This window comes from Camelus ferus, chromosome 12, assembly GCF_009834535.1.
Source record: "Camelus ferus isolate YT-003-E chromosome 12, BCGSAC_Cfer_1.0, whole genome shotgun sequence".
NCBI classification, from domain to species: Eukaryota; Metazoa; Chordata; class Mammalia; order Artiodactyla; family Camelidae; genus Camelus; species Camelus ferus.
This window is the reverse complement of record NC_045707.1, coordinates 31,714,929-31,732,623: the sequence shown is the minus strand read 5'-3', so window position 1 is coordinate 31,732,623 and position 17,695 is coordinate 31,714,929.

The window sequence follows — 17,695 nt, the reverse complement described above, 5'->3', positions numbered from 1 at the left end:
GAGCCTGTAAAATAGAATGCTCTCTGTTAATTTTCTATGTCAAGCCTTGTGAATTTGGGCTACTTTTTCTTTTCTTTTCTTTTTTTTGTCGTATCTGGTACTGCTGTTCAGCTTGTCTGACAGTCTTGGTAGTCAGGAAGCTTGTAGGACAGTAAGTGTTGAATAGGCTATTAGAGCCTTAAGTTGCTGTGTCCTGAGAGATTCATCTCTACCTCAATGCAGAGTCTTCACGTTTTTGGATAAAGTTTCCAAACCCTCTGTTAGCAAAAACTTAACTTTCCTGAATTTCACGCTCTTGGAGTCAGGTCTCTGTTTCTTAAAGTGACATCTAGATAATTTGATAAGGAGCATTTTTCAGACTGGAAGGAAATTTAGGTTCAGAGAGGTGAGGTGACGACACTCCTCGCGTACTTGTTAGTAGCTGAGCTGGGACTAGAAGCCCTGTGTCTTTTCTCAGGCCTGTGTTTTTGCGATTATAGGAGCTGTGCCCTGCCCCCTCATCTCATCCTGTTTTTGTTTGTTTATTTACTTAACAATATCAGACCCTAATAATGAACAGCTTGAGTTTAATCATACATCTTCATTCAGTTTCCAGTTTGACTCTGAATCATGTGTGGTTGTTCCTCCAAATTAAATCCATTATTAAAGGATGAAACTGTGCCACAGTTGAGGATATTAAAACAAGAGTACAGTTTCTGAAGGCAGTTTCTAGGAAGTTCCCTAAGTTTTTTTGTGCACAATAGATGAAATAATCATATATATATATCTAACCAAGATATTTTCTTATTAAAAGCTAGACAACGGTTATCATCTGAAGGGGTGGAACTTCCTTTGCGTACAGTTTCTAATTTTTAGTCGTTTTTCCTAGAAAAATGTCTTTTTTTTACTTCTATTTTACTTCTATATTCTATAGCTATTCTTCTTAGCCTAGCTGTAGCTTTACTGTATATTAACTATATAACCTTAAGTCAAGTTGCCCGACATCTTTTCTCCTCAGCTTTCTGTTAAGTGAGGTTAACAATAATGCCTACCTCATGGTTTTTGCTTTTGAAGAAATCATTTCTTCTCTTGCTTCCACTTACCTCCTTAGCCGAAATAAAACATTTAAGATTTGGCTTTTGTTGTTGTTGTTAAGAGTCTTTAGAGGGATAATTTTAAAAAGAAAACAAAACATTTAAAAATGGAAATAAACTCTCATAATGATTGTGAATTCAAAGATGTCCCTGTGTAGAAGCAGCAAAGACTGTACTAAGGAGGTATCAGCTCTGAGCAATAGGGAGGAATCAAACCTCCATAGTTTTCAAGTTGGAAGGATGGTGATATTACTTATCTATAAGAAAAGGATAAATAGAGAGCCATTTTTTAAGAGGAGGATGATTTCCCTTACTGTCTTTGCCCTGTAAATTTTAAAAGAAACTCAGTAATTTAGGCAAAAGACAAAATGTTTATTACAATTAGATGAGACTAGGGCAGCCTACACAACATTATCTTCAGTCCCTAATCTTTAGTGCATCACCTTAAAGATAAGAAATTGCTTAATATGTGTTTGTAGATAATAATGCATCACCAGCCTTCGATCATTCCACAGACTCACCTTTGTAGCATCTCTGGTACCTAGCACGGATCTGGCGTATTTTAGACACTCAGCAAGTATCTGCTAGTTGACTTCTTGTTAGTACCAAAATGAATATATTTCAAGGCTTATATATTTCTGGGCTAGGTAGATCTGTTGAGAACTGAGACCACCTACATCAGCTTAACTATCAGGACTTAAGAGCTCAGACCATCTGTATCAATAAGACTTTTCCACTTGTTTGAGTAAATTCTTCCCTAGGAGGACAAGGACATAAACTAATAACTAATTTCACTGTTTATTTCAAGAAACTCCTGCAAACCAATTAATCTGATCACAGTTTGTTCTTCTGGGTAAATAGCTCTTCTAGCTCAAATAGGTGGTTTATCTGGGCAAATACTTCACTTATGAAACAACAGTTTAGTTATCAGGACTTCTCTCTTTAAATTGCTTATGTTTGCTGTTTCTGGAAATTCAAGTTCCTTAATATTTGTGTTGTCTAGTTTAATCCCTCTTGAATTTCCTTCCTGTGGATTGTCTTTCTGCATTTTGTTTTCATATTTCTGAGTTGTACTCAGTTGTGTGGTCTCATGTCTTCTGTCTTATTCATGATGTGGTTTTATGACTTCCCTTGACACATTTTTCTTTTTCGTTGCTTAAAATTGTCCTATGACCCAGGTATTCTTCTTTTGCATGTCCCTGTTTACCAGGCACACTTAAGTGTCTGCCCAGGCAAAAAATTTATATATATATATATATCCATATATATATTAGATAGATAGATAGATAGATCGATCGATCGATCCCAGAAGTTTTAGACCCTACTTACCTGAAAGACTGCTTGCTCCAGGAAATACTTGCTCCCGGAGGTTAAGGTTGTAAACCAATGAAAACAGCTACTGAATGACTGGTTTGATATTCTACATTCTACTTTTTAGTAAGTGACAGTGGTAGAATATATTACTCTTTATAAATATTTGCATTCCCCGCCTCAGAGGAGGATTATACACGCTTGGCCTGTTAATTGACTTCAGGTGTGACCACATGACCTGCTTTGGCTAATACCATTTTGGGCAGAAGCATCTTGTGGCACTTCTAGGCAGAAACTCAGGATTCCGCGTGTGCTCTGCCTTTCCCTTTCCCCTCTCTGTCACTGTGACTGGCAAGTTCTGGATGGTTTCTGTGCTCTTAGCTTGGGTGCTGCTGGATGGCAGGTGACTGTTTTGCACAAAGCCCCACTGTTGATCAGCTGTGGACATAGGCTGTGAGTGAGTAAAACTAACCTCAGGTCTTATAGGCCCCTTAGAGTTTAGGATTATTTGTTATTGCAGCATTACTTGGCTTCGCCTGACTGATACCATGATGTTTGGAGAAGTGTCTGACAAAAGCTTTGGAATGAGTTTGCCCTTAGAACATTAATCTAGTAAAATTTACCCACAATGTGGTCATTTGTCTCTTTTGGTAGTCACGCAAGAGATTGTAAATGGGTTCTGGAAAGTCCAAGAACTGTCCTGGGGTAAAGCAGTTCTGCTTCACGGGATAGAAAATTAGTGGTCTCCTGAGGAAAGAGAGTTAGAGAGGCCTTTGAGAGCCAAGTATTTAGTAATGAGGGGTTTTGCCCTTATCCTAAAAGCAGCAGAAATATGGTAGATGGTCTTAAACACTCATTCATTCAACAAATAAGTGCTGAACAAGGACTATGTGCTCATCATTAATTTTAGTGATAGCACCAGCTGTGAGCAAAACAGAATTCCTGCTCAAATAGAATTCCTTCCTTGTGCCAAGAAGACAAGTCATGTCCCTGACACTGTGGTGACACCAGCACAGCCAGCTCCAAAGTCCCTGACAGGACCATCCTTGCTTATTGGTTAAACGTTACTATGAGAAGTTTTAGATCAAGAGTTGGTGGTATAATTCATTTCATAAGTAAATACGGAGCTGCATGCAAGATGTATAACACAAATCAGCACAGAAAACCAGTACCTGAATGAGACAGGCCAATTTTTCAGTTTAAACTAAAAATATTATAGGCTTGAAAGCTATCTTGTGGTTAAAACAAATGTGGTTTTGATGAGAGAAATGTAAATAATCTGTCATAGACTTTGGGGTCCTTGCTTTGACATTGTAGCTGCTTAAGTTAGCAAACAGAAAAACGTTAGTTATTAGAAATGGAGTGTCCAAAGAAAATCCCCTGAAAAATCTGAAATAAAAAAATACTGTCAGGATGAACTATTCTAAAAGGCAGAAGGGAAGTTGCACTTAAAGAAAGTGCACAGAGGAGGGAGCTGCAGATAGAATTTTAACTATATGAATACAACTGTTGCCCTATTAGAGATTTCCGATGTATGCTAATATAGATGCCTACACTCATTCAGAAATTTGTATCACACATAAAAATTGTCTGTTTCTGTATCTGTGAATGGGGAATGTTTACTTGGGGTGGGGGGAAGAAAGAATGTCACAAGGTTAATTCCAGATTTGTCATTAAAGACATCTGCGTTCAGAAGTGAAGTCACTCTTTCATAAGTAAACCATGTTTCCCAGGTTACTCCAATTTGGGACGGCAAAATAGAAAAATAGTAACAACGAGAAAGAAGAAAGATTTCTCTGGTTCTGCCACCATCCACTCTGAATGGACACATCTCTTTGATATTCCTGCTAAAAGTGTCTCACATGTGATGCCCTATGATGTTTGCTATTTGCCTCCTCTTTCACTTTGGCTTGCTGATGATGTCCTCTGTGTGCAGCACCTAGGAAGACCCAGTGCAGCAGATGCCATCATTGCTGGTTCTGGGAGATGTGTACACTGACACTGCCCTGCCGAAATGACATAGGTGGTGCTAACATCTGTGCCAAAGTTCTCTTGCCGCTGCCAATACTGCTGGCATAGTATCCACTGACTATACAAAATACTGTCACTAAAGCCACTTATAAGCAGCTCCTTTATCCTCTACTGGTTTTTCATCCTAAAGAGATTACATTAGTCTTATTTCCATCAGGCCTCAAAATATGCTCAGTCCTGCTTATATTCTAGAATAAAGGCGGTTTACAATCAAGCTCGGATCTCAGAAACATTTAGGACGATCGTATTGTTATTCTTTGTGAAAGTCAGAGATGGATAGGGACTCCTATCACTGAGTACATCTGAGATAATATAATCTAGCCTGAACTGGCTCATGGAGATAAGGATGGAAATATTATCAGCAATCTCCTCAAATAACCCATCATCTATAAATTTTCTTGTCATTCAAATACACTAACAGAGTTGTACAATATTGTACTCTGATCTTACACCAATTCTATTCTGTGCATAAGAACAAGCTTAATTTAGGCAATATTTACCTCTAGAGGTAATTTGTTCCCTTGGAATACATATAAAAATCTTTCAAATGTTAAACTCTATCCCTCCCTCTCTTTTTTCTTTTCTTTCTTCCTTTTCTTTTTTAATCCCCCCTCCTTCTTTCTTTTCTTCCTTCCTCCCTCCCTCCCTTCCTTTCTCTTTGATAAGACATGGGTCCCTAATGTTTCTGCATGTCTTGTGAGCAAACACATTGACCATCTTTGGTCTCCACTATCTTCTCAAGGATTTTTGTAGAGAAAACAGCCTTGGAAGTTGGAGATGGATATGGAGATAGTGTCTTCCTCTGGAGCAAAATGCAGGCTTGTTTAATGTCCAAAGGTAATGATTTAATTTGGGGCAAAGAATTCAGGCAGGCTTACAGCCCTTAAAAAATGATTCAAGTTCTCTAAGCCCCAGGTTTCTGTGCTTGAAGAAGACACACTGCATGTGCAGCATCCCCCTGGACCCTCTGCAGTGCCCTGGTGGGGTGAAGGGGACAAGGGCAACTGGCACAAACATGATCCCCAAGCTACTTGCTGTGCTTTTGTCTCTGACTCAGGACTCTTGTGCCTTCTGCCAGCACCCACGAAACTGTGCCGGGCTAAGTTATTAGCTTCCAAGTAAGGTAAAGATCTCAAACTTGTCACAGTTCCTGAATTTAAAGAGATGTAAGCTTCCCAGCATTACGATTTCTTTCAAATAAAACCAAGGGCAGAGAAAAAACTCTCTGAATTAGAGATATATCAATAGAATCTTCAAAACCCTAAAAGCAAGGAGAATAAAGACTGGGGAAAAAACAAACAAACAAACAAGCAAACAAAAAACCCAGAGCGGAATATCCAAGGACTGTGGGACAACTACAAAGGTTGTAAGTATAACGTGAACACCAGAAGGAGAGAGAAAGGAGCAAAAGAAGTATCTGAAACAGTAATGACTGAGAATAGCCCCAAGTTAATCTCAGACAACAAAGCACGGATCCTGGAAGCTCAGAGAACACGTTTGTAAAAGCTTAGAGATATGTGGGCTATTTAGTTTGCCTGATTTCTGATAGAAAAAAGCTATGATAAAATATTCACAAATCTTTTTTCTTAAAATGTTCCAGTTTCCAACAAATTGATTTTTAAACATGTAAGATAGTTGAAATTCTGATTTTCTCATTAGTACTTACATTATTAAACTGCTCTCAGACTTTATCTCTATAAAATATATGTACAACACCTAGAGTTACTCATAGTTTTTTAAATGTTTGAAGTCAGCTATTATAGTCTATCTTGTCCCCATTAGTCTTCTTCTATTTGAGCTAAAATTTCTCCAGTTCTTTTGATGAAATTTCTTCAGTTCTCCTCATGTGAAATGGTTTTGAGTCTAGTCACCATCCTATACTTTCCTGTGAAGAATTTCCATTATAATCTATGGCACTCCATATTTCTGTATACTAGCAAGGGTCAATTGTAAACTGAAAAAAAACCTATACAATTTAAAATAGTTCCATAAAACTTCAGATATAATTCTAACTAAAAGCATCTATATGCTAAAAGTTAAAAAATATCAAGAACTTAATAAAAAAGAAACACCTAAGTAAGTGAAGAGACATACCATGTCTATGGATGGGAAGGCTTAATATAATTATCAATTTTTCCCAAACTGATATATAGATTTTAAAAAATTCAAATAAAAATCCAATAAGAATATTTTGTAGATACAGAGATGCTGATTCTAAAGTTACATGGAAAGATACAGGAATTGTAACAGAACAATTTTGATAAAAAAAAGAATAAACTAGAAGAACTACAGTACTTGATTTTGACTTATGATAAAGCCACAATAATCAGGTTAGTGTGATACTGGTGAAACAATGGAGTCACAGATCAAAGGAACAGAACAGAGTCCGAAAACAGATGCACGAATATATAGTCAACTGATTTCTGACAAAGGTACAAAGGCAATTAAATGAAGAAAGGGTGCTTTTTTGGATTGGGTTGTTTTTTTTTTCTTATTAATGTCATATGAGCTGTTTATATATTCTGGAAATCAAGCCCTTGTCAGTTTCATCTTTTGCAAATATTCTCTCCCATTCCATAGGCTGTAGTTTTGTTTTGCTTATACTTTAAAGATACATTGAATAAACGCATTGCCAACCACAGGACTAGATAAAGAGCCAGGCTCTCTCCCCTCCCTCCTTTGTTTTAGAGATCTTGATTGGTTTCCAGATAACTGACCACTGGGCTGCTTGTTTTTTCTCTTCCTGAACTTTAAATTCCCACTCTTCTATTTTAAATTCACCAATAAAAAGTGAGCCTGTTAAAGTCGAAGGTCCTGCATCCTTGACCCCAATAAAAGCAGAACTCCAGGCTCAATAGCACACTCTCTCTCTTTCCCTCTCTTCTCCTCCCTCCCTCCCCCACTACCTCACAGTATGGCCCCAAGTGTGCCCTGTCATTTCCAGGGCTTGTATATAACAAACCCTGTTCTCTTTTAACATTTCCTGATGATGACTGCTGAGGGTCTCACAATTGTAATAAGACCCACAAGAGCCAGTCCCACCACGGCACTGGTTGTGGATAGGCTGAGACCTGCACAGAACAATGAATGAGTGAAAAACATGTATTTCAAGGCATTTGAAGTTGAGAGAAGAATCGGGAGTTGGTGAGAGAAGTATCACATCTCTCCCTGGGCTTCCCCTTGGTGAAGTCTTCCCCTGGGCTAGGCTGTAGCGGGAGCGCCACGGGATTATCAACACAGATATCGCCAGTGCTGTGGGTTACTCAGGACTATTTTTGCCTACATTCTAAGTGATTACTTGTATGACTCAGGAAGTTGGAGCAGCTGTCCTGGGTTGACCTTACTGTGCATTTTATTATATTTTTCCCGCTGACTGCATTAGATGCTAGGCAGCCAACTGTAAAAGGCAGAGCTTAACTGGGTTGGGTGCCCCTCATGCCCTTCAGGTAATTAGGGTCTAAAACTTCTAAAACTTTGGCCTGGGCAGACACTTAAGTGTGCCTGGTAAACAGGGACATGCAAAAGAGGAATACCTAGGTCACAGGACAATTTTAAGCAATGAAAAAGAAAAATGTGTCAAGGGAAAAGTCATAAAACCACATCATGAATAAGACAGAAGGCATGAGACCACACAACTGAGTACAACTCAGAAATATGAAAACAAAATGCAGAAAGACAATCCACAGGAAGGAAATTCAAGAGGGATTAAATTAGACAACACAAATATTAAGGAAATTGAATTTCCAGAAACAGCAGACATAAGCAATTCAATGGGAACAGTTTGTACAAATGAGTTTGCACCCCTGGCACTGTAGTGTATAACAGGAAATTTGGAAATGTTACTAGCCCCCTTACTGCTACTCTCTTTTTGGATGGCAGTTACTATACAAATCATAAAGGAAGGGGCTGACATTTTAAAATCCTACATAAAACATCTAATCAAGTCTCCCCAACAATTTATGACGTATGTATTATTACTCTCTTTGGCTCAGGGTTGGTCAAATAAGGTGTCTAAGGTCACATGGTAAGGAGCAGAGTCAGAATTAAAACCCAAATCTGACCTTCAGTTATATCCATGAATCTCTGTGCTGCCCTCCAGAATAACCCTATTATAGGATAATCTCTCCTATGACTTGGGGTCACTGCATTAAATCCAAGAGTGACAGGGCTCTTCCTAGGTAATAATGTGGTTACACTGGCAGTTATAGAACATATTTTTTTTCTTAAAGAAAATTTTAAAATTGAGAAAAGTATGAATATTGTCAAAACTTATAGAACAATATTACACACTTACTGAACTAGCAATTATTCACTCTCATATTTGACATACATCATTTTTTCCCTACAAAACAATACAGATTAAGCTGAAGTCATTTTTGTTCTCTTCCACTGTCCCACTCCCTGACCCACTTCCATTTATAGAAAAACACTAAATTTGGTGAGTTACAGATGGCCAGCGGTTTGCTAAAACTCTTGCTTTCCTTTTCATAGTTTAGAGTTGTCACTGGGAAATGCCTGCCCAGCCAATAACTCCACTTCCAAAGTTTTCCTCTATTTAGGTGTGATCTTCTGGCTATTTCTCATCAATGGAATGATAGAAAGTCACTTCTTGCCAAAGCTTTTAAGAAGCAGCTGTGTTCCTTACGCATCTCTTTTCCTTTCTGTTGGCTGGACGGAGAGGACAAGATCCTAGATGGTGCTAGAGTTTAAAGTCTGAAGGAGTCTGAGGCCCTGAGCCATTTCATGAAGGGATAATATATAACAACAAGGAAAATCTGCACTGGACTGTTATGTAAACAAGAAATAAATTATTGGGTTAAGCTACTTAAATTTTAGAATTATTTTGTTATATCATATATAGTTATATATATTTGTTACATGTAAAATATAATTATTAAATATAATTAACTATTATATTTTGTTATATATTAAATATATACTATATATTAATTATATTGCTATATATTATGTACTATATATAACTGTATATTTGTTATATTATTTTTATATACTAATCATTCTACTCAATGACTTAGTTAATGACTAATTTCATATTTTGCACTCATTAACTACATTAATTCTATTTTTTACCTCTATTTCCCTAATTAATTACTCTAACTAATCCAATATATTACCCTAATTAGTCCAAATATTTTTCTAATTAATTTTCTAATTACCTTACTATTACAATTTTTATCTTTTGTAGCTATTTATCAGTAAAATTTTAAAAAATTTGTCTTTTTAAAGAAACTGTACATGAAAATATAATGTGAATATGGATCTCTGAATTATTTTTTTCCACAGAAGATGTATACATCTATAGCTATATCTACGTCCATATTTATATCCATCTATTTGTATAAAAATAGATAATTTCTCTTAATTGTTATATAGAATTTTATTTAGGAATATAAGTCGTGTATCACTGTTTGCAGATGACATGATGGGTATATAGAAAACCTTAAAGATATCACCAAAAACCTGTTAGAACTAAAAATGGATTCAGTAAAGTTGCAGGATAAAAATTAATATACAGAAGTATGTTTTTTTAATACATTTAAACATTAACAACAAACTATGAAAAGAGAAACTGAGTAACAATCCCATTTACAATTGCATAAAAAAAATAAAATACCTAGGAGTAAATATAATTAAGGAAGTGAAAGACTGAAAATCTACAAGACATTGATGAAAAAAATTAAAGACCACACAAACAAATGGAAAGGTATGTCAGGCTCATGGTTTGGAAGAATTAACATTATTAAAGTGATCATACTTCCCAAGGAAATCTATAGACTCAGTGCAATCCCTATCAAAATTCCCAATGGCAGTTTTCACAGCACTAGAACAAATAATTGTAAAATTTGTATGGAAACAGAGAAGACCCTGAACAGTCAAAACTAATCTTGAGGAAGAACAAAGCTGAAGGTATCGGACTCCCTGATTTCAAACTATACTACAAAGCAACAGTCACCAAATTAAAAGCAGTCACATAGCGGGGAGGGTATAGCTCAAGTGGTAGAGCGCATGCTTAGCATGCACAAGGTCCTGGGCTCAATCCCCAGTACCTTCTCTAAAAATAAATAAACCTAGTTACCCCTCCCCCCAAATAAATAAAGACAGTCACATAGATCAATGGACAGAAAAATTGACAATAATATTGTAAAAACTTTGTATGGGGACAGATGGCTACTATACTTATCATGGTGATCATTTCACAATGTATGCAAATGTCAAATCAGTATGTAGTACACCTGAAACAAACATAATTAACTATTTTAACAGAAAGGATATTATTTGTGATGCTCCTGACATGTCTAGTTGTTTAATTAACGTTATTTCCTAAGTCCTCTCCTGAGAAATCATGTAGTCTACGCAATTAGCGATTAGATTAAACCATCCTCAGCTTTTTGGTACAAATTATTTCTACAGAAAAACTGGACTCATTTAGTTCTGTGTTTTTTTAAATAATAAAAAACATTACAGCTATATAAAGGGTGACTTCGTAACTTGGAGAGAGAAGCAGCAGTCCAATTCTGAGCACATGTAAGCACACACACATGCCTGTGCGCACACACACGTGCCTGTGTACATACACATGTTTAGTGTCCTATATATTGTCCCTCCCACTCAGTCTCAAGATTCTGTCTCCTTATTATTAAAAACACCAAGTCTGGGATGATTCAAACTTTAGCAAGTTTCCAACATTTTAGAACAACAGTGTCATGACATTATCATATATTATGTTTATGGATAGTTTAATTACAGGCACTTGCAAATAGGTGAGCAAAGTATTTGGAGAGAAGAGAAAGTTTCCCCTTCAGACCTTTGAAATATGATTTTTAAATTCCTTTTTAGACAAGAGTAAACTTCGGGTAATTGACTTGACTTAGGTAACAGGGGGCCCCAAATATATCTCAAGATGCAGGGTGCTCTAAGAGAAGTAGAAAGCTAGGGAGATAGTCTGACTGTTTTATTAATGTGAAGATGCGAGGCAGGTAGATAGAATCTAAATATGAGGAGTGCGTCAGAAGTTGAGCACAGAAGATAAGAGCAAGAGCGTTCATGAGAGAAGGGAAGAGACAGAAGGCGAAATACATCCTGAATCCCTGGAGTATGTCTGCACAGAACTCCGTGTAGAGAGGATGCCATGATGGGTCCCAGTTGCTTAAGACGTGTATCACCCCCAAGTAAGATGCCTCCTGCACTATTGCTATAGAATGGAATGAGAATTGTCAACCCAATACTCCAAGACACAGTGCATGTCATCTCAGCACAAGGAACTTCCAAAGGGGAATAGCAGAATGTCTGCAAACTACTCCTGGAACAGTATACCCATATTCTGAAATTAATGCAATTGCCCAATTGGCAAGAATGAGATTTTCATGAATGCTGAAGAAAAAAAAATTCCAGTCTGTTACACTTTCAGTGTAAGTTTTTCAGTGATATTTTTAATAAGATAGTCACATCACATTTTTGTTTCAGAGCTGTAGCTTTTGTGTTCAGCATGTGTTAGTTCACAGCTGAGACTCTTTTAGACATTTGTTGGCAGCATTATGCCACTTTATAACCATCAGTTGAAACCAAGTTTAATTCATATTCAGTGTACACTTCTCTTTTTATTTAGGAGCTCCCTGAATTGGAATTGGAACTCTCCTTCTCTCATCTGTGTGACTGTAAACTGTAGTTAAATATGAAAAGAATGTCTTTAAATATATTTCACATGACTAGTTACACTAAAGAGGCAGGAAAGGGTTAAACAGTAGAAGACACCTGAGGTCAGACACCCAGGGAGGCCATCCTCTCAGGTAAGGTGCTGCCAGCCAGTGTGTCTTTCGGTTCATGTTGCAATTCCATTTCCTGATGGGGCTCCAAAATGAATATTGCTTTTCAACTAATAAGATTTGGTCTAGAACCTCACTCATCAATAAAGTGCCTGGAGAAGAATAAGAAATTGGTAGGAGGAATTTTGCCAAGAATTGGGAGAAAATAAGCACCCTGGGAAACACAGTGGATGATTATTCTTAATGTGGAAGGTAGGCACGTCCATCATTAGAGACAGAAAGCAAGGACTCTGATCTCCACGGTACAGGCACAACATGAAACACATACAAGAAGAATCAGCAGGATGTGGACTGTGCACAAAGAAAGAACGCAAGCTGCATAGAAACAGAGACTGACCTTTCATCTGTGACTCGTACTCCAGCGTGTACAACTCAGGGTCGTCCACGTACAAACTGTTGTAGCCATTCAGTCAAAGTGTATGTATCTCTTGTTTCACACCTTGGGTTCAGTCATCCTCCACTGATTTATTATTTTCATAAAAACTCCAGGGAAATAAGAGCCCTAGCTCAGATTGGGAAACACATCTTCTGTTAGGATGTGCTCTAGAGTGCAGATTAATAATCACACGTGTGCCTCAGTACCCAGTCCAGGCATGGGCTTTCTGATAGCATTGAGCCGTATCTTCAGCACATTGGAAGACTAAGGAAAAAAATCTACTGATTTGCTATACCAGGGATGGAGATGTGCCATAATTATTATGCTTCTCCATGTTGGATAAGAACCCTGGGGTCATTCTTGATTCTGTTCATTTCCTCATCACCCACCACCTGATGACCTGTCAGCGTAATGTGTACTGACTACTTCTTACTAATTCTGCTCTACCATCCCTGACCACATGATCCTCCGGCAACCCCCCCGAAAAGTCTGGATTCTGCTCTTGCCCCCTTTATTTTTCCTTTTTTATGAGCAAGTCATATTTTTTAATTAAAAAATATAATTTTTGTATATGTTTAAGGTGTGCAACATGATGTTTTGATATACATATACATAGTGAAATAATTACTAGTCAAGCTAATTAACTTATCCATCTTCTCACACCACGTTGAATGTGTGTGCATACGTGTGGTGAGAGCACCCAAAATCTACCTTCTTAGCAAATCTCCAGCATTATACCCCTGTATTTTTTTCATCGCACAGCACCTGAAGTGATTAAAAAAAATCATATTGTGCCACTTCCCTCCTCAAAACCTTCCAGTGGCTTTCTATTACAATTTGAGTGTTACTCACACTCCTGGCTGTAGCCTGAAGACTCTGTGTTCTGGCGCCTGCCTCCCTCCCCTTGATCTCTGAACCCCTCTCTCCCTGGTTCACTCTTGTCCAGCCACAGGGGTCTTCTCTCTGTCCTTTGACCATGGCATGCCTGCTCCCTCCTTAGGATCTTTATACTAGGTGCCTTCTCTCCCTGCCATGTCCCCCTCCAAGACCTTTGCATGACAGCCGTCTCAATGTTCATGTCTTAAGGGAAATCTCACCTCTTCTGAAAATGCTTTTGCCATTCACCACAATCTATGGGAGCCACAGACAGCATGACCACTCTCCTATCTACTACATAGTATTGTTGTCTGTGTAGTAGTGATCACTATGTAAAATTCACTATATTTGTACGTGTGTTTGCACATGTATGCGATTGTTGTCTCTCACCCTGACCCCCTCACAGAATACAAGCTTTATGAGGGCAGGACCTGCCTGTCCTCTTTTCCACTACAGCCCAGTACTGAGAACAGGGAAAGGCACATAGTAGTATGTGTCTGGCAGACACTAGCAGCTTAGTTAATACTTGAGTGACATGTAGAGCATGTTTATAGAACTAGGGAGGAAATTTCACTCCCCACAGGTTCTTTTATGGAGATCACATTATTTGTACGGAAGACATATTTTAACAAGTCACGGCCATGAACAGTGAGACCTCAAGGGCGTTCTTAAGCAATAAAAATGGTTGCCTTGTTGCTACACATAAGGCGGAGGAGGATTCACTTTATTCTTGAAAGAAAGGAGAAGGAAGTGAAGGGAGAGAAGGATGGAAAGAGAGATTGAAGTCTACATGGTCCCTACTGCCCATCTTCTTGAGATCTGTATATATCCGTTTTGTGTTTGTAAAATGCTCACCAGAAATGGGTTTAATGCAGAGGACAGTGAGAAGGTCTATTTGACATCTGAATCAACGTGGTGAGCCAGGACCTAGAGGCAGAAGCAGCCAGGAGAACGTAAGTCTCTGGAAAGCCAGTGGAATCTAGAGAGGAGGTTCTTAGTTTGCCAGGTCACAGAACTGGGGGGAACCTAAACACCCTATACTTCCAGCTCCTAGAGGCAAAGGGCTTGAAATCATATCTAAACTTCATGTATATTTCTCATATGCTGATTCTAACACTAGGTCCACTGATGGCTTCCAATGGTCAATTGTGAAGTCTGATACCGTCTGAGCTTTCAGGCAAGTGTCTATTTTCACAATGACACAATCTGCTGTCAGTCCCCAGCACGAGGCCAGTGTCCTCCCATACTCGTGAGCTGGCCACACTTGTCTTTCCAAGTTGTTAAGGTATGTATTGAAGCCTTTTTTTTAAAAAACATGTTTATAAACTGGTATCTTTGGATACTTTCAGAATTACAATTTTAAAATACATATAATAAAAATTATGACTATTTTTAAAAGCTATTGTTAGTCATAAAAATAATAAGCTTACAAAAAAAAAAAAGACTAAAGATGTTTCAGAAGCCCTTCTTGGTTCTGAAGGACAGTGAATAAAAATGCACACACATATTTAAGTATATGGAACATATAAATATATATTTGATGGTTTTTCTGAGATTTTTAAACTTCATCAGACTTGCAAAAAATTAAATTTCCAAGAATAGAGAATCAAGGGAGAAGAGAGTGTGCGTATAAAAGTGATTTGTGCTACCGGAGTGCAGGCATTGTGTTCTCTCAGCCATCTGCCATGGGCCTTGCTCCGATAATGGTATTTTAGCTTCAGCATCAAAGAAACTCAGTTTATCTGTGAAATCACAAGCAATTATCACATTTGGACATCACTGAGTTAATCAAACGCACATAAGCATTGATTATCTAGGTGGGAGTATGGGGGTGGTTGTAAATGTTCCTACTTCAAAGCTTTGTGCAAATTCTAAAGGGAACTGAAAATAAAAACAAGTATTTCATGGTGTAAAAGTCATGGAAAGTATAGAAGAGGCTGGCTTTATGAAGGTACATTTCACACATTCTTTTATGTGAGCTTAAGTTTAATCGGGCAATTCTTTCCTTTAATTATCCGTAGGGTTACTTCTAATTCTTCAGTGGTTTTATTCTCTTCTCTAACTCTATTTCAATGCTCTGAACAAACATAAGAGTGAATTTTCTTTTTAATGAACACTGGAGTTGTTTCCTAGACCATCTCAGTGGGGGTTAACACAGATATTCTAAAGCAGAAAAAGAGATCTGTCAAGGTCAAGATTCATGTCCCAATTACAAGGCGTCTTTGGCCTGCCAATGATTTATACTATAATCATGCCTCTCTCTGCATTTCTGCATTTTTCTGAAACACCTCAGGGAACTCAGTACTCTGTGGGAATGTCTCAGACCAGCTGCACAGACATCACCAGTATTTCTTTTGCTCCTAAAACATACAGAGCCTGGGGGAAATTCTTTCCTGTACCCTACCAAGGAAAGAGGCATGGTCCTTCTCGTCTTCTCCGAGACCTCCAGATCTCTCTAGGGTCCTATAAGCTCCAGTACACTACCCTGGCTTCATCTGGGAGAGGAGTGGGTACCTCACAATTTTCTAAATTTTTTGTTTCCTTTCTAATCCTTTCCTTTCTCATCAGACTCAACAACTCTCTAGGTATTTATCCCCATTTGAAATTATCTTGTTTATTTTTATGTTGACTTGTTTACTGTTAGTCTCTGATCACTGGGAACTCAAATGCATGAAACTGAGACTTCTGTCTTATCATCTCTATGGTCCCATTACCTAGAAAAGTGCCTAACACATGGGAGGCACCCACTAAATATTTTTTGAATAAGTGAATAGGGGGACACTTTATTTAGTTATGGATAGAGTGGCCTGAAAAGAGGAAAAAGGTAAGAAAATTAATTGACTGTCCTGGTTCAGTATGAATAACAGGTTCCTCTGGTTCTGGTTTTATTTCAGAGAGAGGCACAATGTAATTTTCATGGATGCAGAGTACAAAGCTCTTTTTGAAAAGGTAACATCCAAGTGACAAGAATGTTCTAAGACAATGGAAGTGGACTGGAAAATGATAGATGTGTGTCACTAAGTGAAGAAAAGGAAGAACATTTAGGGAAAAACAACTGTGGCTATATTTGAAGATGAGAGGCCTCAGGTCCTCAATTATGACCCAGAACAGAATTCTGAATTATGAGAAACTCTGTTCTCAGCTGAATATTCTGCTGTTGCTAACAAGGGCAACAAACTGTAGCCCTGATCAGAACCTATGTTAGAAACTGCATGCATGCATTGTCCTAACAGTGTCCTAAATCAATAAGAACATAGCTTTTAAAATAATGAAATAGTAACAAGTACAAGGAGTTGAACTTACACTTCATGATTATTACTAGAAATCCTTCGGGCAATCTTGATTTCTGCATCTCAAAAAAGGTTTGATATTGCTAGAAAGGGTCAAAAAAATAGCAGCTACAATGATCTCTTCGATTCAAGACAGTGTGCATAAAGGGACAGTTAAGGGAAGACTGACTTTAAATATTAGGGTCTTTAGGGTAGAGAGATGAGGGACCAAATAGACTAAGGAAATATGAATGAAGCCAAAATAATGATAAAAGGAAAAAAAAACTTAGTACTGATTGAAAGTGTAAGACCTAACTGTATGCTGTTTACACTTATAAAACACTGACAGGCTGAAAGTAAATTGAGTGGATAAAGAAAGATATACCATGCAAGCAGTAAGCATAGGGAAAGCTGGTGACTATATAAATATCAAATAAAGTAAACCTCCAGACAAAGATTTAAAAAGGCACAGATGAAAAAGGCATATTAGCAATTCATCAGGAAGACATAAAAATCATAAACATATACGTATGTGATAACAGAGCACCAAAATACACGGAATAAAAATGGACAGAACTGAAAGGAGACAGACAAATCATAGCTTGGAGATTAAATAATCTCTCTTTCATGACTGATAAAATAATTTCACAGAAAATCAGCAAAGGCATAGGGTTTTTGAATACGCTGGCTAAATTACTTTGACAGAATTGGTATCTATAGAAGACCACAGCTAACAATTGCAGAATACACACTCTGTCCAAGTACACATTATATAAACCAAGATACACTATATAATGGGTCATAAAATAAGTCTCAATAAATTTAAAAAGACTAAAATCATACAGAGTATATTTCCTGGCCACAATGGAATTATATTAGAAATCAGTAACAATAAGGTATCTAGAGAAAATGCTA